Below are 27,722 nucleotides of genomic sequence, written 5' to 3' on the forward strand. Positions count from 1 at the left end.
CTAAAGGGATCCCCACACGATAGAAGCAGGAAGCAGAAGCAGGAACCGTTGTCAGAAGGAAAGAAGGTGACTATTCATTGTTATTAAAAAATGACTTAGATTCGAACATGTTGTGATATTCAGAAATATAAAAAGTCAATTAATTGTCCATAATATTGCTATTTTATTTTTTAAAGAAATGTTTGTTAAAAGAAAAGTCATGGCCCCAGCTGGATACAAACATAGCTTTTTGCTTTCAGGTCAAAAAGTTCAACTTTTATTCTCATCAGACCACAAACTTGTCTTCCAAAGGGCTTTTGGTTTTGTCACATGGCTTCTAGTAAACTAAAAGCATGACTAAATGTTGGCCTATTTATTGTGCAATCAAGCAACTGAACACTGGTGAATTTGAAATGAACACTGGTGTACCTTGTTAACGTATTTAATGTGATCTCTCAAGATAATTGAACCAAATTAGGTTGTTAAAACAAAGGAAGTGAATACTCCATTTTTATTTTTAATAGATATTTTCAGAATTATAAATACTTAATTTCATTTTAACATTATAGAGAATTGCTTCTACAGGAGTGGAAAAAAAACATGTAAATATGATTTGATTTGACAGCAGAATGAGAAATAAACAATGGGGCATGAATACTTTCTGAAGGCACTGTAAATATTGCTTGTCCTGTCTTGTTTAAAAAATAGTTGCATTGAAAAAAAAGCATAAAAATATGGAATAATTAGTAACGCTGCCAAAATAGATTTTCTTATTTAAAGAGATTCACAGTATCTAATTCTTTCTAATTCAGTATCTAATTCTCTCTTATCCACATAAATTTAACTCCATGAGAAGAACTATTTCTGTTTTAGTCAACTGTAAATAAGAGTATAGTCAAACTTTAACTGACAAGACAAACTCAAAAGTGGGTGAGTACAAAGTGACTATGACTAATAGACATTTTGGGAACAAGTAAAGGTTTGTTCCATGCTCAAAAGAGAAGAAAATAAATGTTTCAGCTGTGGAGCCTTCTTTGGATGTCACATGCTGACGCATCTACCTACTTGAACTAAAAGACATTTTAGTTGACTTGACTGGTGACTGACCTGGTGACTAAATTGGTGTGTTTTTAAGTCACTTGACTGGATAAAACTCTTTTTTACACACTAACTGTAGTTGAATGGTCTCTCTCCTGTGTGAATGCGCTGGTGGGTTATTAAGGAACTGGAATGACTAAAACTCTTCTCACAATGATTGCAGCTGAACGGTCTCTCTCCTGTGTGAATGCGCTGGTGGGTTATTAAATTACTTGACCGACTAAAACTGTTCCCACACTGACTGCAGCAGAATGGTCTCTCTCCTGTGTGAATGTGCTGGTGGGATTTTAAGGCATGTGATTGACTAAAACTCTTCCCACACTGACTGCAGCTGAATGGTCTCTCTCCTGTGTGAATGCGCTGGTGTGATTGTAAGTGGCTTTTCAGACTAAAACTCTTTCCACACTGACTGCAGGTGAATGGTCTCTCTCCTCTGTGAATGCGCTGGTGGGTTATTAAGTTACCTAACCGACTAAAACTCTTCCCACACTGACTGCAGCTGAATGGTCTCTCTCCTGTGTGAATGCGCTGGTGTGATTGTAAGCGGCTTTTCAGACTAAAACTCTTTCCACACTGACTGCAGGTGAACTGTCTCTCTCCAGTGTGAATGCGCTGGTGTGATTTTAAGTGGCTTTTCAGACTAAAACTCTTTCCACACTGACTGCAGGTGAACAGTCTTTCTCCTGTGTGAATGCGCTGGTGGGTTATTAAATTACTTGACCGACTAAAACTCTTCCCACACTGACTGCAGCAGAATGGTCTCTCTCCTGTGTGAATGTGCTGGTGGGATTTTAAGGCATGTGATTGACTAAAACTCTTCCCACACAGACTGCAGGTGAATGGTCTCTCTCCTGTGTGAATGTGCTGGTGGGTTATTAAGTTACCTAACTGACTGAAACTCTTCCCACACTGACTGCAGCTGAATGGTCTATCTCCTGTGTGAATGCGCTGGTGTGATTGTAAGCTGCTTTTCAGACTAAAACTCTTTCCACACTGACTGCAGGTGAACTGTCTCTCTCCAGTGTGAATGCGCTGGTGTGATTTTAAGTGGCTTTTCAGACTAAAACTCTTTCCACACTGACTGCAGGTGAACAGTCTTTCTCCTGTGTGAATGCGCTGGTGGGTTATTAAATTACTTGACCGACTAAAACTCTTCCCACACTGACTGCAGCAGAATGGTCTCTCTCCTGTGTGAATGTGCTGGTGGGATTTTAAGGCATGTGATTGACTAAAACTCTTCCCACACAGACTGCAGGTGAATGGTCTCTCTCCTGTGTGAATGTGCTGGTGGGTTATTAAGTTACCTAACTGACTGAAACTCTTCCCACACTGACTGCAGCTGAATGGTCTATCTCCTGTGTGAATGCGCTGGTGTGATTGTAAGCTGCTTTTCAGACTAAAACTCTTTCCACACTGACTGCAGGTGAACTGTCTCTCTCCTGTGTGAATGCGCTGGTGTGATTTTAAGTGGCTTTTCAGACTAAAACTCTTTCCACACCGACTACAGCTGAAAGGTCTCTCTCCTGTGTGAAGGTGCTGATAGGGTTGTGAAATGCTAGACTCCCTGTGCCATAATGGCAGTTGGTCCACTCCATCTGAGCAAGGCCTTGAGTGATTCTTCCTCATCCTCTGATCATGCTGGGGTCTCTTATTTTGCAAATGCAGCATGGAATGGTCATGCTCTGTGTGCTGAAACAGAGCTGTATTTTCTCCATCGTGTCCTTTAGTGTGCTGCTCAGCAGTGTGAATCATCTAGGGCTCCTTCTCCAGCTCTCTGAGACTAAAACCCCCCAGTTCATTCAGTTGTTCCTCTCTTTTCCCAAGAACAGACATAGTCTCCAGTTCATTAAAACTTTCAACAATTTTCTCAGTAACCAGATTATTAAACCTGTGTGTAAAGTCATCAGATACTAAGGGATCAAATGATTGTTTTAGACTCTGCAATGACAGTCTCTCCACTTGAACAGAACAAGGCCTAATTATCAAGCCCTGTAGGAGCTGCTGTTTCTCCTCCCTGTACTGACTCTTCTCACCAGGTACATCAGTCTGCTGCTCTGCAGGGTCAATCAACTGGGGCTCCATGTCTTGCTCTATAAGATTAAACTCACCCATTTCTTCTTTGTGCTCTTGTACAGAGACACAGCCCAGTTCATTACAACCTTGTGTAATATTGTTTGTGTCCAGATTATTCATCTTCTCTGTAAAATCATCACATACTAAGAGCCCAGGTGTCTCACTCTCAGGTTCTGTCTTCATCATGGGCACAGAGTCCATGTCCTCAACAATCTGTTTGCTCTCTGTGTGGTGCTCAATTAGTGCCTCTTTCCCTTCTGCAGCAGTGAGCTCTGTCTCCTGCATCAGATTGGAGCTCCACTCATCCTCACTGTGCTGTTGTTCAAGAGGAGCCCTTTCCCCAGCGTCAGAGAGAGCACTGGCCTCTAAGCCTGTAAACACAGGACAAGAAAACAAGATCTTTATACTACTACTACTACTACTACTAATAATAATAATAATAATAATAATAATAATAATAATAATAAACTTTATTTTAGTAGCACCTTTAAAGGTGGCTTCTCAAAGCACTTTACAGAATGCCAACAACAAAAAATACACAATATAAGCAGAATGAGAATACACAGTTAGAGGAGACAGTAGATGGTGGTACTAAGTACAGTAGGAGCGGAGGGGTAAAGAACAGTTCAATGAAGGGTCTTCTAAAGAAGAAGGTTTTGAGTCTAGATTTTAAGAAGTTTAGATAAGGAGACTCTCTGATATCCTTGGGGAGAGAGTTCCCGAGCTTGGGGGCATAACAGGAGAAGGCCCTGTCACCCATTGATTGTAGACGGAGTGGGGGACAGATAGGAGCACACAATTAGAAGAGCGAAGGTTGTGAGGTGGGGTGTAGGGAAATAACCCAGACAGGTACTGAGGTGCCAAGCCATGGAGAACCTTATATGTGAGCAGGAGGATTGTTAAGTCGACATTCAACTTGACAGGAAGCCAGTGCAAGGACTCCAGGAAAGGATGTGAACACTTGTACTAGACCTGATCAAGGTTCTGCCTGACAAATTTTGGACTTCCTGGCATTTTTTCAATGTGGATTTAGAAACCCAAGAGAGTAGAGCGTTAAACTAGTCGATTTGGAAGACAAAACTTTTCAACCACAGTTAGTCAAAACATAGGGCCTAATCGAGCAATATTTCTGAGGTGAATGAAAGATGTTTTGACAACATGCTGCACATGTGGGTCAAATATCAAATATGATCCCCCAAGTTTTTCAATATAGACTGAAGCTCAAGTTCAAGACCATCTACAGATGGAGAGTTACCACATTGGTTTTACAAAGTTGATGGGTGGTGCCAATAAGCATGACTTCAGTCTTGTCACAGTTAAATTAAGGAAATTTTGAGTCATCCAAGTTTTTATAATCGGAGATGCAAATAAATAGAATAGAGACAGCCACATCAGCGTCAGGTTTGGTATGGACGTAGATTTGAGTATCATCAGCATAGTAGTGATAGCTGAGGCCATGTGATCTTAAAAGGTTTAAACTACACACACCCATACTAGTACACTCACAATCAATTTGGGTTGTTTAGACATAGCAGAATAAGTGGGTATAAGGGGGTGTTCTGAAACCTAACTACCATGTAAAAAGTAAATTTACTGTAATAATATCACTATTACATTACATTACATTTACATTAACACTGCACTGAGAGAGAGGGGTTAATACAGACACATTGACTGGACACTACAGTACATTAACACTGCACTGAGAGAAAGGGGTTAATAGATACATACTGACTGGACATGACAGTACATTAACACTGCACTGAAAGTGCAGGAGAGGCCAGCGTTAAGAACCATTCAATGTTGGTCAGATGACTCTGATTTTATACTAAATAAATTTTATACCAAATCACTGTTTTGCTACCACCAACTGGCAGATCTTCCGCGAAGCTGACGAAAATAATATTAATCTGTATACGGACTATGTTACTGGCTACATCAGTAAATGTATTGAAGACGTGGTTCCCAGGATTACTGTTCGCACATATCCAAATCAGAAACTAGGGGTCAATGGCGAGATACACACCAAACTGAAAGCTAGGACAGCTGCTTTTAATTCTGGCGATATGGATAAATACAAAAAATCCAGATACGACCTCAGGAAAGCTATCAAAATAAGCTAAATACAACTACAGAGTAAAATTAGAGTCATATTATCACAGCTGCAACACACGGACCATGTGGAGTGGTATACGCACCATTACAGATTACAAAACACAACCCAGTCAGGACCACACACTACACAGTGATAGTGCGGCTCTTAATGGACTGGTACACAAACCACATGAGAGGCAAGAAAAAACTGTTTTAAAATTCCAAAGGCTCACCAAGTCAGAGGAACAGCAATGAACTGAAAAGATATGTTACAGACGTCTATGTTAACCTCCTTAGAGCTATAAATGCCATTTGTTTAATTTATCTGTAGGTTAACACTCCCAAGTAACAGCAATTTTCAGTATATTAATGTTAATTCCGCTGGTGGACATTAGCTGGTGTTTTTTGTAACAATTTGTTTGCTCTGCTGTAAGGAATAATAATAATAATAATAATAATAATAATAATAACATCACTTTATTAACCCTTTACAATTTATTGCATTAGGAATTATCTTTTTGCATACCGCAGCTTGCTCTCCATGAGACACACAGATAAGGAGAGAGCCTGGGGTCAGAGCACAGGGTCTGCTATTGTATGGTGCCCTGGAGCAGTTGGGGTTAAGGGCCTTGCTCAGGACCCCAACGGAGTAGGATTCCACTGCCGGTTGCAGGATTTGAACTGGCAACCTTCTAGCCACAGGCGCAAGTCCTTAGCCACAGATCCACCACTCCGCCCATTAACACTGCAGTGAGAGAGGGCTTAACACAAACATAATGACTGGACACTACAGCACATTAACACTGCACTGAAAGAGGGGTTAATTAGAGCTGGGCAATAATTCGATAACGATAATTATCGCGATATAATTTTCCTCGATATAATTTTAACAAGTGTTTGTTGTGTTCTTAAAATAAAAAGTTGTTTAATTTACCAATTAACTGTCTGGTTTCTTCAACTTTCACTCAGGAGAAAAAATCTGCCTTTAAACTTGAAAGAAATTCTGATTTGACATTTATCATGATAATTATCAATATTGACTGATATGAAAATTTTTATCATGATAATGTTTTTGGCCATATCACCCAGCCCTAGGGTTAATACACACACAGACCGGACACTACAGCACATTAGAACTGCACCGAAAGAGAGGGATTAATAGAGACACACTGACTGCACATTACAGTACTTTAAAACTGCACAGAGAGAGGGCTTTATACAGACACAGTAGATTAATATTCCAGAGGAGTCAATACAGACAGACCCTGGACGACAGTACTACTTAAACCAATTAAATAATGTTTATATACACAATCATTAGTATACTTATAAAAATTTAGACCAACACAACGTAAATACAATATTTATAAATGTTGTTTCCTAATGACGTTGGAATACAAATTGATTCAGTGAAACAGTTGTTGAATCTGAACGAGGTGTTTTCAGCACCGTAACCGGACAAAACAGTTCAGTTTCCAGTAAAGAATCCAGTTGCTACGTCACACAAGTCTTTCCCACTTCACTCTGCATCTCTGCACTATATTCTCACCACTTAGGAAAGTTTTTTTTTATGACAGTTTGGTAGTTTGTTAAAATGCGTACTGATAATGAGAATGTTTACTATTGTGAGATGTCTTCTTTAAAATAAAGTTTGTTATTTAAAAAATCTCACCAGTGAGGAAGGTATAGACACTGGTGTTAAACACACTAACTTCATATAAGAAACCACACTGACCTGACAGCTCCAGTTTCGTGTCCATTTCTTCTTTTATTTCTGCAGTGACTTCGCAGGGAAACGTGTGTCCAACACGATCTGTCGGACCCTGATCTCCTCCTGCTCCCGTCTCCTTCTCCCACAGCTGCAATCTCCACTTCAGGCTTTCGTTTTCCTTCTTCAGCTGCGCCATTTCACTCCCGACACTGTCCTCCACACACTGGGTGATTTTAAACACGGCCCGTCTCACCAGGATCTGGGAGACGCTGAGGAGTTTGTCTTGAAACGCGTTCTCAGAGTCAGACATCCTGTTTCCAAAAACTTCTGACACTTCATACACGATCGATTTGAGCAAAACGTGCATGAACGAGTCAAGCTGGGTTTGCAGATTTAACAAGTACTCCGCCATCCTTCTTCAGAGTCGGTCAGAAACAAAAGCTGACTTCCGAAGTTTAAACAGAACAACTTCTTTATCTTTATTCTTCACAGATCCTGTTGTCAGGGCTGCGATCTGTTCAAGCATAAACAGAGCCGACGAGACGTTGCGTATGCAGAACCTGAAGTAATCTGAAAAACAACAACTTTCCTTAAAGAAAACAATTCACATGGCTGAAATACGTATAGGGTCGCGCAGTATAATGACGTCATTCGTTAGGCTTCAAAACAACCGAGAAGCGGAGCTGAGAAAGAGGAGTTTCTGCAGCTGGATAAAACTTCACTGCACCTCCTAGCGCCACCTAGTCAAGAGGAGTGAATCACCTGCGATCTTCGCCGTTCGTAACGGAATAGATTCATTTTTTTGCCCTTCCTCAACCCTCCTCCCCAACGAAATCGTCTCAAGTGGATTTTTGTTCTACATCTCCCTATGCAAAAAAAATGCTGTCATTTTCTTGCCAACTGGCAGTATTTCTTCTCCACCGATAAGCAAGATTTCTGTTTCATATTTCACAAATTGTTTAAATTTCTCGAAAAACAAGTGGTTCCAAGAAAGGAAATAAATACTTGCATTTAACAAAATCAAGCCATATGTGATTGTCCTTAATGATACAGGAGACAGGAGGAAAGGCACCTCAGGATTTTGGACACAGGATCTCTTGTTTACATTTTAACAGTTTTAATAAGATCAATAAAAATTGTTGCCCTACTTTTTGTCGTAAATACACAAGCTCTTTACATCAGGTGTTGGAAATAAACTGCATGAAATTCGCTAAAGCAACAAAAAGCAAGCGCCACAAAGAAGACAAACATTTGCGTTTATGGTGCGATGTTATCTCGTGTCTTTAAAATGACTTCAAACGCAATTTGTTTTTCTCTGTGGCTCTAAGGCTTTCTTATTTAGCTGTGCTGTTTTTTTTTACATATTCCAAAAAAGTTGCTAAATCATACGAACCATAAAAATCCCAACTGTAAACAATTGACCATTAATATAAACCATTGACCATTCATAATTCTGAATTTTAAACCCATGCAGTACTCATACCTTGTCTTAGTATTTGTGAATATTACAGAGATCATTTTCAAAAACTGTCAGCAGTCTTGTTAACATGTTTTTTTTTACATTTTGTTACATATTATTAGCATTTTAATGTGTTTCAAATTATTTGTAATCTCTAAATCACCCAGGTGGACTGGGTTCGACTTCTGGTATAGGAGCGCGTCTGTGTTGCCTTTTTGATTTCAAATGAGCAGCTCAGTGCAGAAGAGAGCCCCCTAAAACAGCATGCAGAGTGCAAAAACGTGTAATAATAGTGACCGCTTTGGTGTGTTAAGGTGTGTTAAGGGGAAGGTGTGACCGAGGCAAACAATCCAGAGGTAATCCAGACAAGGAATCCAAAAAAACGGGCAAAGTCCAAAGCTGGGCCGTCCATCCAAGTACATACGGTTTTAAAACAGGAACTGGGTTAGAACCGGCAGGAGGAAAAGGAACAGAAACTTAAAAACATAACGGAGCCAGGCGATTGCAGGTCCCGGGCTTGCACAATATGGGAATCAGATGCAGAGCCCTGAACTGACTGAGTGTCTGGCTTTTAAGGGGGATGGGAAGGAGGCTGGAACAAGGGACAGATGCACAAAATTAGGTCCAAAGTGAAAGAGCCAGAGCGTCCTTAAGGAGGAGGGACTACAATCGTGACAGGTGTTAAGTGCTAGGTACCATTAAGGTGATTAAAGATGAGCGGGACCTTCTGTAAGAAAATGACATTCTTACGCTGCGCCCAACGTGGGGCTCAAACCCATGACCCTGAGATTAAGAGTCTCATGCTCAACCGAGAGGTAGCTGGTTTATAATTATGTGGTGACCAGGAGTCCAGGGTCTCTCATGGTGTGTTGATTATTCAAAGCAGAGCAAATGTCAGTAGTCATTGCAATTAATGGTTGCAATCAAAAACGCTTAATTCTTTCACACAGTAACAGATACTCATATAATGTGGGAAGATCTTCATTGTGTTTTTCTGTGTCCGATACTGAACAAAATACCAAGACATATATTTTAAATACAGAGAGTATTATGGGGGTCACCAGAGTGAAATCCAGGAATACTAACCACTAGGCTATATGGGAGCACTCAGGCTTGTCATTCTGTGCATAACACAAGCAAAGTGTAATTCCTGTCTCTACAGCGTGCTGGTTAGAGAGCTAGCTGGCACCCAGAGTTTTGCAGGGTCTATTTACTGAGACTCAGTTGAAGTACAATGTCAGGATTTTCTGGGTTTCTGTCACATGATGAGATCACAGCCGTTTCTACGCAGGTGTATAGATAGATAGATAGATAATACTTTATTAATCCGGTAGGGAAATTGATGGGTTACAGCAGTCCAACCCAAGACAAGCAAAAACAGACATCAGAATAGTTATAAAACAAAAAACAACAGAATAATAAAAATAAATAAATAAAAAATAAATAAATACATAGGTGTTGGCAAAATGTGATGATTATAGTCACTGTAAAAACAATAAAATATGTGCAAAATGAGCATAGGTTTATACAGACTAATTGTCCAAAAAGTACAATGGAGCAAAGATGCTGTCCATAGACGAGCAAATGAAGGGCTTGATAAACTTATTGAGCCTATTTGCGTCTTTGGTCATGATGCTACTGCCCCAGCCCACAACAGCGTAGAAGATGGCTGCCTCCACCACTGATTCATAAAAATTGTGTAGCAGTGTGTAGCAGAGTCGGCTCTGACCTTTCTTGTACAGGGCGTCAGTGTTACCAGACCACTCCAGCTTATCATCCAGGTGTACCCCTAAGTACTTGTAGGAATGTACGCCCTCTATGTCCTCACCCTGGATGGAAACAGGGTTCAGCGGAGACTTATTTCCTCGAATGTCCAAGATCTTTTCTTTGGTCTTGCTGGTGTTAAGTTGGAGATGGTTAAGATGACAACACTCCACAAAGTTGGTAATAAAGCTCCTATAGTCCTCCTCCCTCCCCTCTCTAATACACCCCACAATTGCAGAGTCATCCGAAAACTTCTGCAGATGACATGTCTCAGAGTTGTACCTGAAGTCAGAGGTGTAAAAGGTGAACTGGAATGGAGCAAGGACAGTCCCCTGTGGAGCCCCAGTACTGCTAACAACCTGTTCGGACACACAGCTCTGTAGCCGTACATACTGTGGCCTGCAGGTCAGATAGTCTATAATCCAGGACACCAGGGGAGTGTCCACCTGAGCCGCCCGTAGCTTATCTTTCAGTAAAGGTAGATGGATGGTGTTAAAGGCACTGGAGAAGTCAAAGAACATAACTCTCACATTGCACCCAGTCTTCTCCAGGTGAGAGTTAGCTCTGTGTAGCCTGGCACCAGGCAAGATGTCTTCCAGAGCATCGGAACCTTTTCTAATCTCAGGCTGAGGTTGAAGATGTACTGCAGCATTGAACCCAGTTGGTCCACACAGATCTTTAGCACCCTGGAGCTGACACCGTCAGGACCCACTGCCTTCCCTGCATGGAGTCTCCTCAACTCCCTTCTGACCTGGTCAGCTGTGATGGATAGGCCGTGGAGGGCAGGGGAAGATGGAGTACGAGTAGGAGGGATCTCATGATGGGGTGACTGAGGACATGAAGAGGTGTCTGGGGTGAAGGCCTGTGAGGTGAATGGACAGTGGACCCTGTATCGAATCTGTTATAGAAAAGATTCAGCTCATTGGCCCTCTCCAGGCTTCCCTCACTCTGTTGGCTGCCGGACAACTTGTATCCGGAGATCTTCCTCATGCCATTCCACACTTCTCTCACATTGCTCTCCCTCAGCCTGTCCTCCATTTTCCTCCCATAAGCCACCTTGCTCTCCCTAACTCTCACCTTCAGCTCTTTCTGTGTTCGCTTCAGCTCCCCCTTGTCACCTGCCTGGAAAGCCCTCTTTTTCCTATTTAGGATGGCCTTCAGATCACTGGTGACCCAGGGTTTATTATTGGAGAAGCAGCTCACTTTCCTGGTGGGCACTGCATTGTCAACACAGACGTTTATGTAGCCAGTGATGCAGTGGGTAAGACCATCAATGTCATCTCCATAAGGCTCACAGAATATCTCCCAGTCTGTTGTTTCCAAACAGTCCATCAGTGGATCATTAGCCTCAGCTGACCATCTCCTCACTGTCCTGGTGGTCACTGGTTGCTGTAGGGCATGAGGCTTGTACAGAGATAGGAGATGAACAAGGTTGTGGTCAGATCTGCCAAGGGGGGGAGTGATGAGGAGCTGTAGGCATTCTTGACATCAGCATACAACAAGCCCAAAGTCTTATTATCTCTAGTAGGGCATTTAACAAACTGACTAAAAGTAGGCAGAATAGAGGAGAGCGAAGCATGATTAAAATCAACAGTTATCAGGACCAGGGCTTGTGGGTGACGAGTGTGTAGTCCAGCTGTAACAGTGTGTATGATGTGTCACACGCTGAGGCTGCGTCGGCAGAGGGCGAGACATACACCAACACAACAGTAACACGCTAGAACACTCTAGGTAGGTAAAATGGCAGCAGGCTAACTTCTAGTAGCTCAATGTCCAGGGTGCAAAGCTGTTCTTTTACAGTAATGTGACCAGAATTACACCATCTGTTATTCACAAACACTCCTCCTCTCTCTTTATCGGATTTTCCGATCCGCGCACCTGTGCAGTAAATACAGTTGTCAGCTGATTGCTAACTACAGAAATGCCATTGCCAGCCACAGAAAACCATTATAAATTTAGCAAAAACATTGTGCTTTAAAAATGAAGTGTAAGGGACATTGTAAAAGTGATTCACTGGTGGCTAAGGGGAACGCCCTAGCCGAAGACAGGTGGCATTAAGGCCTGGAGAACAGGACAGAGAAGGTGAGGCCTACGTCAGGATGGTGCATGCTGGCAAATGGCTGCAGGAATTACAGGATGCTCCTCGGGCCTGTGAGATGATGGGCTCTAGCGCTGTCAGGACACAGGGCAGCCCATGAAGCTGCTGGGCAGCCTAGACTTAACCAAAGGAACTTTGAGTTGAATTACTGCTTGTCTGTTGCAGTACGTACAGCTCTTGACAGAGACCGGGTACTGGAGGCCTGGGGACACAACCAGAAGGAGGACATGATCTGCTCCCTGGCAAGTGAGTTTGGGTCAAGAAGTTTCCTTCAAGCACCTTGCAGCCCCGTTGGGAAAGACTGTTCCAGGTGCTGCTGAACACTGGATCGGCCATCAGGCTGGAGGAGAAAGACCGCTGGATCCACGTCACTCACTGTCGGCGAGCTTCTCCAAGAGAAGCAGATTTAACCAGCTAAAAATGTTGTATTTTGCCATTTTGCTGTTTGATGTAAGAGAAGCGGGTCCAACAGGGGACCAGGGGACCAGGAACAACATAGGACCAGGAACAACATAGGGATCAGGATGAAAAGCTGTTTCTGTCAATAAGGAATAATCAGAGCTCGGGCTGGGTATGTATTGCCAAACCACGTCACACGTTACAAGGAGGGCTGCCCTTGGGGGTCATTCCTTTTAATATGAACCACCATGTAGGTAGACTAGATTGGACACATACTGTAGAACTACTCTGAACATATCTGCCAATGTAAAGGGAGGTAACTTAAAGCAGCCGTATAGAGAAATAGCTAAAGGGCAGGGATGGTATCCCACAGATTTCGAGGGCTGGTACGCACCTCGTTATAATCACAGTAAATGTCCACCTGCCTTGCGCCTTGCCAGGCCAGATAGGGGCTGGTTATGTTTTAACAGGACACATAATCAGAATACACAGTTCATGGGAAGAAGTTTGTAATCGAACAGAAAACAGCGGAGCTCCGTTCTTTATGATAAAAGGAGACAATAATACTTGGGGAGTGGGGAAGTATGGGTTACTGCCCAATGGCACCTACTGAGTATGTGGGCAGAGTGCCTACCCTTGGCTTCCTGCAGAGTGGCCAGAAACACGCTATCTAGGCTACGTGGTGCCACACGCCTGGATATTAGCACATAGTCCATTCTCCCCAGATCGCTCCAAAATGCACCCCGAGCAATTACTGAAGTAGAGCGATTTTTTGCTATAGCTTTCCCTTGGTATGAAACAGGGAAACTTGCTAGAGAATCTATTCACATGTCTGTGTCCTTAGAAAAACTCGCTAACGAAACGTCCGAAGGGTTAAGAACCAACAATGACGAGATGGTGGCCATGAGGACTGTCGCAATGCAAAATCGATTGGCTTTAGATGACTTGTTAGCCTCTCAAGAGGGGACGTGTGCAGTAATTGGAGCTGAGTGTTGTACTGACACCCCTGATAATTCGGAACATATCCCGGATTTAGCACAGCACATCTATGATGAAGGACAGAAGTATCACACTTATAATCTTGATGATAGGGGCATCGGCTCATTGTTGAAGTCAGTGTTCGGCTCGTGGGATACTCTTGCTCAATATGTATTGATGGGATTGGTAATGTTTGTTATTTTTGTCCTACTCATATCATTTATCAAAACTTTATGCACCAAGGTGAACACATCTATAATGACTGTCGACTCTGAAGACAAAAAACCATCAGAACGTTTGTTACATGTATTTGTGTAGAACAAGATTGGAAAATATGTCAATATGTTCTAAGGGGGGACTGAGGGATCAAACATTTATTTCTCTTATTTCACTAGTTTGCTTTTACTGTGTAAATAACTTACTACCTATCCTGCTAGAATAATGGAAAATGACTAACTGCAGCTCAAGTGTGAGCTGGCTGCGCACCTGGACCGTGAAGGGCAGAGCCAGCTTCGGGCAGCCTGACCAGAACTGAGAGCACCTGGTATCTGCTTAAGACACGATTAACAAAGTCTAGAAGTACGTACTGTCTGCTTAAACACTAAATAAAGAAACCCAAGAATATTCTTACAGTTCCTCACGTACCAAGGCTAGCCACCTTGGCTTTACTCCATATATGGCATGGAACTGTACTGGAACTGTTCTGGGTGGGTTTTCTGTCCGTGATTTTGTAGAAAAAGCCTCCTTTTGTATCAGTGAGTTGAGTCAGTGCTTCATCGGCTGTGGCTCCCGTGTGCACATGTAATAAAGGTCATTCCTGCTTCAGACACACACGGATCGTGTGTCCTGTGTTGGACACAACAAATGCTCTGTTCAGTTGCAAGAAAGAAGCTCCCACAGTAAAGCTTAGCTCTGTTGGCTATAAACCTGGGTTGACATTTCTTCATACTTCTTCGCCGCTTTTTACAAGCCCACGTTTCCGTCCGTGAAGAAAAACACCCGCCACTGCCACCAAAACCCTGGGCTCGGTTTAGGGTTTTGGTCTTTCATATGAAGGAAAACAGAGCTTTAACTGGCCGATTATCACACTTAAATGGGAACCAAACTACAGAAAAGACCAGAAAAAAAAGAGTAATGGACACAGCGTGTCCACACCGCACTCCCCCCTGGGTCAGAGATCAAATAGAACTGCTCTCACACTAAACAAACCACCACAGGAAAAATAAACCCAATAAGAGCATAAAACATCAATACTGAATATGCTGATGTGACCCTGTCTAAGAGGAGCCAGGTATTAGACTGGCTGTAGCTGCTCACAGACACAGCGCTGGATACAAACTACAACTCCCATAACCACCCTGAGCCACTTCCTGACGGCGTCACAGTCCCTATTCCTCCTGGCTGTAGTGACGTCAGCGGGTCCTTCCCCGTTCTGACAGCTTCACAGTCACCGGCGCTTGCAGGAGAGACTCACATGGGATTTCTTTTTTAAAAGTTTATTTTCTCAAAAATTAGAAAAACACACCGGAGGGTTTCCAGAGATATTTACAAGTCAGGAGTACAGCAGGCTGGTAGCGAGGTATATCTCCCATTCTCCTACATGTTACTTTCCCTATTTAAAACTCTTACTGTAATATAACACGTTTGAACACGAAACAACATCGTCATTTCTAAAATTATTTTTATATTTGTGTCATCATCTCACTACCCATCAGTAAACCCATCTCTCAGTATAAGCAGTGAGACAGAGAGCTGGGAGAGAGTCAGCCTGTGTTCATGAGTCAGTGACGGTTTAATCTCCACACTGTCAGTAGGCAGCAGCTCAAGGTCTTCAAAACTATCCCCAGTCCAGAAGACAGGATAGATCTTCTCCCCCTGAGTGAAGACCATGTCAGTGAAAGTGTAGAGATGAGCTCTGGACTCCACTGTGTAAAAGGAGACCTTCCTCTCCTCAATATCCACACACCCCCAGCTTCCTGGGCTTCAGACTGAGGGGGAGAGGGGTCACAGGGTCAGTGAGAGCAGAGAAAGGGTGAGAGCCCAGACACCAGTAACCCTGCTGGGGAGAGAAGCTGAATTTTCCTCTCATCTCTGCAGACTCTCTGGTCACTCCTATTGTCCACCAGTCGTTCACCTCCAGTAGTGTCCCAGTAGTGTCTCCCTGAGGTGAAGGCCTCCCTGCTCACGACACAGGACCAGTGATCAAATCTGTGAGGATTGTCAGAGAGACTCTTCCTCTGTCCCTGTCTCACTCTCTTACCATCCTCAGACATGCTGAGCTCACAGTGAGCTGTATCAGGGTCCAGAGTCACAGCAGCTGGGGAATAAAACAGCAAACATCACAACAGGCTCCTGCCGATTACAGTCCAACTCAACTCCATTAGACTGTGAAATGTCTTTGTCCCCAAATACACCAAGAGAGAAAAACAAGTCAACGACATATTCTGTCATTGTTTCACTAAGTATTACACATGCAAGTGATCCCCAATATCTTCTAAATACAAACATTAAACATTTGTTTTCACAGCGATTAAACTTTATTTTTTTAAACTACATTATTAATAAACACAGGACCGACCGGACTGAAAGAGAAACTACAGCCCGACCACTCGCTTTCAAAAACTTAAAAACCCACCACAACAACCTGTATACTGTAAGAAACTGGACAGGAAGGAGATCCGCTCCCAGTGACTCCTCAGTTAATGATTGTGTTTGGTTTTATTTGTTATAGCAGTATATACTAGTGTTTGTTTAGTGTTAGTTTGGAATGTTGTAGTTATGTATTAAAGACTGTTATAGTTCTGGTTCTTGAAAAACTCAATAATTTAGACAATCTTAGAGTTAGTTATTTGCTTTTGTGTATATCTTTTCTATTTTCTCTATTAATGCCAGAGGTATTCGAAATGTTGTAAAAAGAAAAGCAGATTTTTTGTTTTGTAAAAAAGTGAGTGCTGATTTTTATTTTATACAGTAGTATAAAAGTAGTCTATTTTGTATTTTATTATTAGTGGCATATACATTAACAAGTATAAACTGTTTCCACCCAATGTCAACTGTTAAAATTATCCATCTCCCAGAATGATGCATACTACTGTGAAGAAGTTTCCCCTTAAAGCTTCCTTTCAAAACAGCAACACCTGCTGAGTGATTAGTACCATTGGAAAGCCAAATATCATCCCCCCATTGATTCCTCCAAAACTGTAAATCGGATTGACATGCATGCAGCGATACTGTCACTGCTTGTGGGCCACGTGTTCCTGCTGTTATATTATGCCATGTTCATCCACAGCCCGAAACGTTACTGCTGTAGCACAAGAGTTAAATAGGCGCAGTCGATAGAGCTTGAATCTTTTAATCTCAGAACTGTGGGTTCAGCCCCCATGTTGGGTCCTTCTGTGTCAATTTGATCCCCCCAATCCTCCTAGCATGACCTGATGGCTTACAGTGATCCCCAGTGCCTTATGACCTTTTGCGTAATTCAGATTTCTTTCCACTTTGAGCCTCGATTCAGATATTGCTCTGAAAGTATTGGGCAAGCAAGAGTTTGTCTGAATCGAGGGAGATCTACTCATGATCAAGTATTAAACACTTCAGCATTAACTGTTTGAATACCACACTTTGTCTAAACACTGCCGCTTCTTAAGCTAATAAGTAACGGTTTTTGAGCACTCATTGGATTGTTAATGCTGTTATTAAAAAAGCTTAAATTCACATAATGGAATTTGGACGGAGCAAAGTAGTCCAACCCCTAGACAACAGTGCATACCCACTGATTAGAGCTTAAAACTACAGGAGCAGGAGTAACAATAATAGCAACAACGTGTTTGGAGTTCGGCATTTCATTTATTCTGCGGAAACATCGTATCGGAATGAACTGCCCGAGATAAAAGAGTAATTACGGCTTCAGATCGTTTTTACAGAGCATTGCGTTGTTCTGTTCATGCTGACTACACGCTTTAAATTTGTAATAAAACAGCAAACATCACAACAGGCTCCTGCCGATTACAGTCCAACTCAACTCCATTAGACTGTGAAATGTCTTTGTCCCCAAATACACCGAGAGAGAAAAACAAGTCAACGACATATTCTGTCATTGTTTCACTAAGTATTACACATGCAAGTGATCCCCAATATCTTCTAAATACAAACATTAAACATTTGTTTTCACAGCGATTAAACTTTATTTTTTTAAACTACATTATTAATAAACACAGGACCGACCGGACTGAAAGAGAAACTACAGCCCGACCACTCGCTTTCAAAAACTTAAAAACCCACCACAACAACCTGTATACTGTAAGAAACTGGACAACCTGTCTGTTAAAACGGTTTATTTCAAATTCCAGTTTAGCAGCTCGTTCATCTTCTCTAATACCATTTTCCTGATGACGCAGAATAAAACAGTGCTGAATTCAAAGACTGTATAATGCCTGTTTTTACACAAAAACAATATAATTACAAAAGCAAAATGTATTATTCATTTTAAACCAGAAATAACATCCAGAAACCCAGAGAGAAACAGAGGCGCAGCATTCAAGATGGCATTCAGGTGGGAGGTAAAGAGGCTGAGGAGTTTTTTTGAATTTTTCATGACCTGAATGTTATTTTTTTGCTTTTTTGACTGCAGAAAAATTAGGACTTAACACTAGTTGTTTAAACTTTGGTTAAATTCTTAAAATTTTGAGCTTTAAGAATTTCTATATGAGTAGCACTGGGAACAGAAAAGAGAGTGCTGGGTCTTCGAAGGAGGTTGAAGACTTAAAGAGTGAAGTGAAAGCTCTTAAACGAGTGAATATCGAGCAAGAGAACATTAAAGAACTTGAATTGAAAGCGAATGATGCAGAAAGATACCGTCGACGATGGAATTTAAAATTACTTGGAGTTAAGGAGGAACGCGATGAGGACATTGTTGCAACAGTGAAGGATATCTGTAAAAGGACCCTGCTGGACCAGGAGGACGTGATATTGGCCATTGACATTGTTCACAGGCTTGGGAGAGCGAACATGTCTGGGCAAGTGCGCCCCAGATCGATTAAAATACAGTTCACCAAGAGGACGGTGAGGGACATGCTGTGGCGAGCGGCAAGAGGGAATGAGTATTTGAATGAGAACAAACAGGTTTGCAGAGGACATGTCCGCCGCAGACAGGAGCACCAGGAGCCAGCTGTGGCCCCAGGTTGAAGCTGCATTGAGAGGGGAGGAGAGCCTGCTTTGTGGGAGCGAGGGCCTCTGTGGACAGGAAGGAGATCCGCTCCCAGTGACTCCTCAGTTAATGATTGTGTTTGGTTTTATTTGTTATAGCAGTATATACTAGTGTTTGTTTAGTGTTAGTTTGGAATGTTGTAGTTATGTATTAAAGACTGTTATAGTTCTGGTTCTTGAAAAACTCAATAATTTAGACAATCTTAGAGTTAGTTATTTGCTTTTGTGTATATCTTTTCTATTTTCTCTATTAATGCCAGAGGTATTCGAAATGTTGTAAAAAGAAAAGCAGATTTTTTGTTTTGTAAAAAAGTGAGTGCTGATTTTTATTTTATACAGTAGTATAAAAGTAGTCTATTTTGTATTTTATTATTAGTGGCATATACATTAACAAGTATAAACTGTTTCCACCCAATGTCAACTGTTAAAATTATCCATCTCCCAGAATGATGCATACTACTGTGAAGAAGTTTCCCCTTAAAGCTTCCTTTCAAAACAGCAACACCTGCTGAGTGATTAGTACCATTGGAAAGCCAAATATCATCCCCCCATTGATTCCTCCAAAACTGTAAATCGGATTGACATGCATGCAGCGATACTGTCACTGCTTGTGGGCCACGTGTTCCTGCTGTTATATTATGCCATGTTCATCCACAGCCCGAAACGTTACTGCTGTAGCACAAGAGTTAAATAGGCGCAGTCGATAGAGCTTGAATCTTTTAATCTCAGAACTGTGGGTTCAGCCCCCATGTTGGGTCCTTCTGTGTCAATTTGATCCCCCCAATCCTCCTAGCATGACCTGATGGCTTACAGTGATCCCCAGTGCCTTATGACCTTTTGCGTAATTCAGCTTTCTTTCCACTTTGAGCCTCGATTCAGATATTGCTCTGAAAGTATTGGGCAAGCAAGAGTTTGTCTGAATCGAGGGAGATCTACTCATGATCAAGTATTAAACACTTCAGCATTAACTGTTTGAATACCACACTTTGTCTAAACACTGCCGCTTCTTAAGCTAATAAGTAACGGTTTTTGAGCACTCATTGGATTGTTAATGCTGTTATTAAAAAAGCTTAAATTCACATAATGGAATTTGGACGGAGCAAAGTAGTCCAACCCCTAGACAACAGTGCATACCCACTGATTAGAGCTTAAAACTACAGGAGCAGGAGTAACAATAATAGCAACAACGTGTTTGGAGTTCGGCATTTCATTTATTCTGCGGAAACATCGTATCGGAATGAACTGCCCGAGATAAAAGAGTAATTACGGCTTCAGATCGTTTTTACAGAGCATTGCGTTGTTCTGTTCATGCTGACTACACGCTTTAAATTTGTAATAAAACAGCAAACATCACAACAGGCTCCTGCCGATTACAGTCCAACTCAACTCCATTAGACTGTGAAATGTCTTTGTCCCCAAATACACCGAGAGAGAAAAACAAGTCAACGACATATTCTGTCATTGTTTCACTAAGTATTACACATGCAAGTGATCCCCAATATCTTCTAAATACAAACATTAAACATTTGTTTTCACAGCGATTAAACTTTATTTTTTTAAACTACATTATTAATAAACACAGGACCGACCGGACTGAAAGAGAAACTACAGCCCGACCACTCGCTTTCAAAAACTTAAAAACCCACCACAACAACCTGTATACTGTAAGAAACTGGACAACCTGTCTGTTAAAACGGTTTATTTCAAATTCCAGTTTAGCAGCTCGTTCATCTTCTCTAATACCATTTTCCTGATGACGCAGAATAAAACAGTGCTGAATTCAAAGACTGTATAATGCCTGTTTTTACACAAAAACAATATAATTACAAAAGCAAAATGTATTATTCATTTTAAACCAGAAATAACATCCAGAAACCCAGAGAGAAACAGAGGCGCAGCATTCAAGATGGCATTCAGGTGGGAGGTAAAGAGGCTGAGGAGTTTTTTTGAATTTTTCATGACCTGAATGTTATTTTTTTGCTTTTTTGACTGCAGAAAAATTAGGACTTAACACTAGTTGTTTAAACTTTGGTTAAATTCTTAAAATTTTGAGCTTTAAGAATTTCTATATGAGTAGCACTGGGAACAGAAAAGAGAGTGCTGGGTCTTCGAAGGAGGTTGAAGACTTAAAGAGTGAAGTGAAAGCTCTTAAACGAGTGAATATCGAGCAAGAGAACATTAAAGAACTTGAATTGAAAGCGAATGATGCAGAAAGATACCGTCGACGATGGAATTTAAAATTACTTGGAGTTAAGGAGGAACGCGATGAGGACATTGTTGCAACAGTGAAGGATATCTGTAAAAGGACCCTGCTGGACCAGGAGGACGTGATATTGGCCATTGACATTGTTCACAGGCTTGGGAGAGCGAACATGTCTGGGCAAGTGCGCCCCAGATCGATTAAAATACAGTTCACCAAGAGGACGGTGAGGGACATGCTGTGGCGAGCGGCAAGAGGGAATGAGTATTTGAATGAGAACAAACAGGTTTGCAGAGGACATGTCCGCCGCAGACAGGAGCACCAGGAGCCAGCTGTGGCCCCAGGTTGAAGCTGCATTGAGAGGGGAGGAGAGCCTGCTTTGTGGGAGCGAGGGCCTCTGTGGACAGGAAGGAGATCCGCTCCCAGTGACTCCTCAGTTAATGATTGTGTTTGGTTTTATTTGTTATAGCAGTATATACTAGTGTTTGTTTAGTGTTAGTTTGGAATGTTGTAGTTATGTATTAAAGACTGTTATAGTTCTGGTTCTTGAAAAACTCAATAATTTAGACAATCTTAGAGTTAGTTATTTGCTTTTGTGTATATCTTTTCTATTTTCTCTATTAATGCCAGAGGTATTCGAAATGTTGTAAAAAGAAAAGCAGATTTTTTGTTTTGTAAAAAAGTGAGTGCTGATTTTTATTTTATACAGTAGTATAAAAGTAGTCTATTTTGTATTTTATTATTAGTGGCATATACATTAACAAGTATAAACTGTTTCCACCCAATGTCAACTGTTAAAATTATCCATCTCCCAGAATGATGCATACTACTGTGAAGAAGTTTCCCCTTAAAGCTTCCTTTCAAAACAGCAACACCTGCTGAGTGATTAGTACCATTGGAAAGCCAAATATCATCCCCCCATTGATTCCTCCAAAACTGTAAATCGGATTGACATGCATGCAGCGATACTGTCACTGCTTGTGGGCCACGTGTTCCTGCTGTTATATTATGCCATGTTCATCCACAGCCCGAAACGTTACTGCTGTAGCACAAGAGTTAAATAGGCGCAGTCGATAGAGCTTGAATCTTTTAATCTCAGAACTGTGGGTTCAGCCCCCATGTTGGGTCCTTCTGTGTCAATTTGATCCCCCCAATCCTCCTAGCATGACCTGATGGCTTACAGTGATCCCCAGTGCCTTATGACCTTTTGCGTAATTCAGCTTTCTTTCCACTTTGAGCCTCGATTCAGATATTGCTCTGAAAGTATTGGGCAAGCAAGAGTTTGTCTGAATCGAGGGAGATCTACTCATGATCAAGTATTAAACACTTCAGCATTAACTGTTTGAATACCACACTTTGTCTAAACACTGCCGCTTCTTAAGCTAATAAGTAACGGTTTTTGAGCACTCATTGGATTGTTAATGCTGTTATTAAAAAAGCTTAAATTCACATAATGGAATTTGGACGGAGCAAAGTAGTCCAACCCCTAGACAACAGTGCATACCCACTGATTAGAGCTTAAAACTACAGGAGCAGGAGTAACAATAATAGCAACAACGTGTTTGGAGTTCGGCATTTCATTTATTCTGCGGAAACATCGTATCGGAATGAACTGCCCGAGATAAAAGAGTAATTACGGCTTCAGATCGTTTTTACAGAGCATTGCGTTGTTCTGTTCATGCTGACTACACGCTTTAAATTTGTCATTTACTGCAAGTGTTGCTTTTCCAGGTTTTTCTGAAATTCCTCGCATTTGAGCCAGCACTAAGATATATCATTCGCGTCGCTGAATACATCCAATGTATTCCAATGGTATTTCCAATGGAATGCTGTCACACATGAAACCGTTTTGTTATTCGGTTCTGAAGCTTGAAAACGAAAATGAAACGGGGGTCACTTTATAGGCTTGAAAGAAGTCCAAGCAGCATAAAACCCGCCAATTCTCACAAATTGCATTGTGATGCACCTTTCTTCTGCTGCTTTTATAATTCAGGCTTCAACATTTGAATGCATACCTTACTTCTGCTGATCACATTCAAGTGTTCATGAAACTTTTTCCTGTTCATTGTGTTCTTGTTAAGCAGTTTCTCCGTTTTCCTCCTATTGTGATTGTCAGCGAGCACAACACGAACAGTGTCAAGACAAGCAAAAAAAACAGGGCAAAACGCTTGACTGTCGGGAGTGTGATTTGAACCTACGCCTCTATTTGGAGAGCGGAACACAAAGCTTAAAATACACGAGTCTATGAGTTTGCTATTTTAAACCGCTCGAGTATCTTGAAGAAATGCATGCTATATGCACCAGTTGCATCCAATTTTCCATAACTTTAGGACGATTGACACGACTGGACGAACACAATTTGTGGCGTTTAGCATGAAATAGTCTTGCAGGCAGGCAATGTTTTGTCCCATTACTTATATTATTTTATCGTTTACTCGTTTAAAAAAACTCGGTCTTCTCGTTCCTAAGTCAGATTTTAAGTGCTTTCGAACGTTACTTCCAACCTAGACTGACAGCTCACCCGATCTGTTTGTGATCAGACCGTGGAGTGGGGGCTGTACCAAACGCACGTTCCTTCCCAATGCTGAGGCGATCATTCGGAAGATTGGTGTGAAGAGAGACAGGCTCTGTCGACTGAAAAAAACAGGGCAGGATTTGCAAGAACACTAATCACTGGCGACAGTTGTGTTCTTCTTTCTATAGAGACTCCCACATTGCGAGTTTTTTAAAGACTCTGAAACTAAAGGAAAGCGGAGACAAACGAAACAGGTGGGGTTTGAATCCACGATCTTTGGGTTACAGAACGCCTTACCACTTGGCCACCGCGCCTTTAAGGAGACAGAGGACTAATGTTGTTCAAATTATTTTTTTCTGAATCTGGTTTACATCGCCTGGAGGCAGCAATAAGAAAAAAAAAGGGATTCTTAACATGGAGATACGCTGCAGCAGTGCGACTCCAACAGATGCTCCTGAAGAGACTGGAGGTTTAAGCCAGCTCCTTAGAGTGCTCGGCCGCGGTACGCTCGACAGCTGCTCTTCAGCTCTTGTTGTCTGAGCTAGTGGTGTTATGACGCGTGAAAGCGACTGCAACTTTGTTTTCTGAGATGCTTCCTCTAACGTGGTGAAATCTCGACTTCTTTGGCACCTCTGGATATACTTCTTCTGTAGAGCAGGCTTTCACACCTCTGCTAAAAGCGCCCTTGAAGTCATTTTATTTTTACAGGAAGACGCATTCCCTAACGATCTCTCCTGTTTTAGAAATGCTTTATACGGCGTGTTTGATTCAACGGACAAACAGTATTTTAATTGTACAATGCAGACCTATGCAGCAATCGTACTGGATTTGACTGGGATTCCTTAATAGTTCTTGCAAAGGTATTCAGATTTTCATGAACCTACAATAAAAAACAGACCTGCTCCCTTGCTTCCAATCTCTGATGTTGCTGTCCTGAAACCCGGACGTGATGTTCTGTAGACCTGCAGTGTCCCTTTACTCTCATGTTTTCAAAATGTCCGTTGTCGGGTGCAGTTGAAGTAGAACTGGCCTGCCTGCACAGGAAAGTACGGAATGATAAAATGTTTCTACTGCTCAAAATGTCCCTTTAGACCCCTGTCATGTCTCTGTGAGGAACTGGCAGGTAGAGAGGTTTTACAGATGCTCATGATGTTTCGCACAGGGTGTTATGTGTTGTAGTGTTTCAAAAGATGTGTTAGCGGACCACAGATTATTTTGAAAAGATGTGGGTTTGCACTGGCTGGGATTAAAACCCGACTCAATTATTTTGAAGGTGCCTGTACCACCAACGCACTTCTGAAAAACACCTGCACATTTTCGCAATCCTCTCTCTCACCTACAAAGTTATGGAGACACAGACGTCCAATGAAAACTTCAATCCAATTGTTTTCCTCCTGGTAAAAAGCAGCGCGATATATGCCAAATGTTAGTGTTTTAAGACCTGCAATACGATCAGTAAAAGAGCTTTTTGTTAGGCTGCGGGAGGTGTTTAGAGATAGACTTTCTAAAAGACAGGCTGTCAGCTTAACATCAAGGCAGAACAAAAATTTTCTTTTCTAAACAGAAATTCTCTTTGGCACGTTCAGCTTTATGTAGGGAACAACATCTGCCGAGATCAATTTTGAGGCAGTGCACATGATAGTATACCGGCAAGTACATTTAATATTGGCTGTGGTGGTGAGCTGCTTTTGTCTGTGAAACGTTTAATTCTTCACGCCGAATCGTTGGCAGGGGTAAAGCTTATTAAATCTTTGAACAAAGCGCTCCATCAGAAATAATTTGTTCGTGCTCAAAAGAGGTCAGAGGATTAACTTCATGAATTCACATAGCATACCTTACAGGAAAGATTTAAAAGGGGAATTGATTGTGCTTCCTGATGTTGTTCCTGTGGTTTCTGTCACGGACGTCCAAAGGGACTAACCGTGGGGAGCAGGAGAGCGGAAAAAGACCCATATGAGTAGCGGCGAGACGGGAAAAAGGCCCGGGCTCATTAGTGCAAAGAGTTCAGGAATGCCGTATAGAAACCTATGCCCTCAGGGAGCGGACGTGGGGCGCCCTGGTGCTAGGCGGGTCTCAGGACATCCAAACGTCAATGCTGAGCGAGGACAGAGTGCAAGACCCAGAAATATATAGCCCAAGGGAAAGAGAGGGACAGGAAGGACAGCAGACCGGAAACTAGGGACAGGTCAGAGAAGGAGCGCCCTCTGGCTGCAGAGGGCGTGACAGTTTCTTTGGATACAGAGGTGAATGTTCTTTGACGTTCTGCTAGAGTATCCACTGGGTGGGCTTTATCAATTAGCTCGGATAGGTCATCAGTGCTCCGTCTCCGGAAAATAATCAGCACTGTCGTGTTTTCCTGTGCTGTCTTTTAAAACATATAAAATCACGAGTTTACAGATTTCTCCAAATAACAGCTGTACATTTTAACCCAGCGGTTAGCATTCCTTTAATCCAATAGTTTTACTCTGGGTAAAAAGCAGCGCAATATACAGAGAGATGATATTCAAATATTTCAACGTTCTTATTGGATTACATGTACAGTATGGAGATATCGCTCAGAATTCCTAATATGATTTTGAATTCAGTTTTGCTTTACTACTTTCAGTGTCTTTTATTGACCTTACTGAAGCAGAGAAGTGACATAATCACAGATGCGACCAGTTGCGCTGTTGTTTCTGGTTAATAATGATTATTGCGAGGAAAAAAAAAGAGCTTCTTGCATTAAGAGCAAGAGCAACCAACGCGCTCGCTTGTTGAGTTGGGTATTTTCCTTGGGGCTCTTCCTCAGTTGCAAAGCTAGTTGTCGAGCAAGGGCCTCTGAGAACGAGTCTGAATCCGTCAAGAACACAGGAATTCTAATATCGCACTGCCGTCTTGTGTACAGAGATCTGCTTCTTTCTTATTGGATGTTTTGGTGTTTAAGAACACGCTTCCTACCTCGAATGCTAGTTTCAAAAGATGTTACCGGATGACAGATTATCTTGAAAAGATTTGGGGATGCACTGGCCGTGATTCAAACCCAGCTCAATTATTTGGAAGGCCCCTGTTCCACCAACACACTTCTAAGAAGCACCTGCACATTTCGCAATCCTCTCTCTCACCTACAAAGTTATGGAGACACAAATGACCAACAACAACTAATTTTATTCACTCAAGGCTCCACTCTTTTGTTGTGATGTCATTTTAATTAATATTAGCTTTAATAAGATGTCGTTTTTGCCTCTTAAAGTTAAAGTCTGCTCCTTTCTTCCTGGTATAGAAATAACATGTTCCATCGTTTAAAAACACCACTAAAAGTAAATTATTCAGCTCTACCGCCTGTGTGCATTGACAAGACATCTCAAAAGGACTTATTGAATAAGAACACGATCCTTCCTGTTACCATTCCTGTGATTGGAGCGTTATTCGCTCTTTTTCGTTCTTGTACAATATTTACAGAAAGGGCTTTATCACTGGAGTTGTACAGAACAAGTGTGCATCGGTCCATGAAAATCATCAGTACTGCTGTTTTTCTATGCATAGTTTAATCAAGAGTACTTAAAAGATACAAAAAGCTTTCAAATAAAACAGAATTGAAAGACAGTTGAGTAAGAAGGTTGAAAAAAGCACTCCCCCGTCTGGGAATCAACCACCGTCGCCCGTGTGACTGGATACAAAAATAACAGATTAATTTGTGCCCAGTCTCTTGAAGCTTCGACGCAATTATTTTTCCTTATTTGTTCCTTCCCATGAATTTACTCAGAGGAAACTCGAAAGTGGGAAACTGCAGGCATTCTTTGTGAGTGGTGGATTGTGATCAGTGAGCATCTGCACATCTCTAAGTCTGTTCCATGATATTAGTCATCGGGGATGTAGCTCAGTGGTAGAGCGCATGCTTTGTATGTATGAGGTCCCGGGTTCAATCCCTGGCATCTCCAGGTGATTTCTATTACAGTACTCACATCGCAATCTTCTGTTGAGTAAGAACTCTTTGCTCGTGTTCAGAGAGAGCCAGGTTTACACAATTAAATTCAGGCACACTCGACGTGCTGCAGAGTTGCGCTGCTGTTTTAAATGTACCTCATTTAGTTCTGTTAAATGCTGAATGATTTGAACTAATTTAACGTCATATTCAGGAAATCCAGAGACAGTCTTCACACTTGTCGTGCCTGT

The 27,722-nt window shown here is 41.8% G+C and overlaps 1 non-coding gene and 1 pseudogene across 1 annotated transcript; one reads left to right on the plus strand and one right to left on the minus strand.

Moving 5' to 3' along the window:
* Positions 1-1,270: 1,270 nt before the first annotated feature.
* On the minus strand, positions 1,271-7,572 carry LOC138242801 (zinc finger protein 271-like; annotated as a pseudogene).
* Positions 7,573-27,415: 19,843 nt separating this feature from the next.
* Positions 27,416-27,487, plus strand: trnat-ugu (transfer RNA threonine (anticodon UGU)). The gene has a single exon. It is a non-coding gene; the product is annotated as a tRNA-Thr (tRNA).
* The last annotated feature ends 235 nt before the right edge of the window (positions 27,488-27,722 follow it).

This window comes from Lepisosteus oculatus, chromosome 14 (assembly GCF_040954835.1).
Source record: "Lepisosteus oculatus isolate fLepOcu1 chromosome 14, fLepOcu1.hap2, whole genome shotgun sequence".
NCBI lineage: Eukaryota > Metazoa > Chordata > Actinopteri > Semionotiformes > Lepisosteidae > Lepisosteus > Lepisosteus oculatus.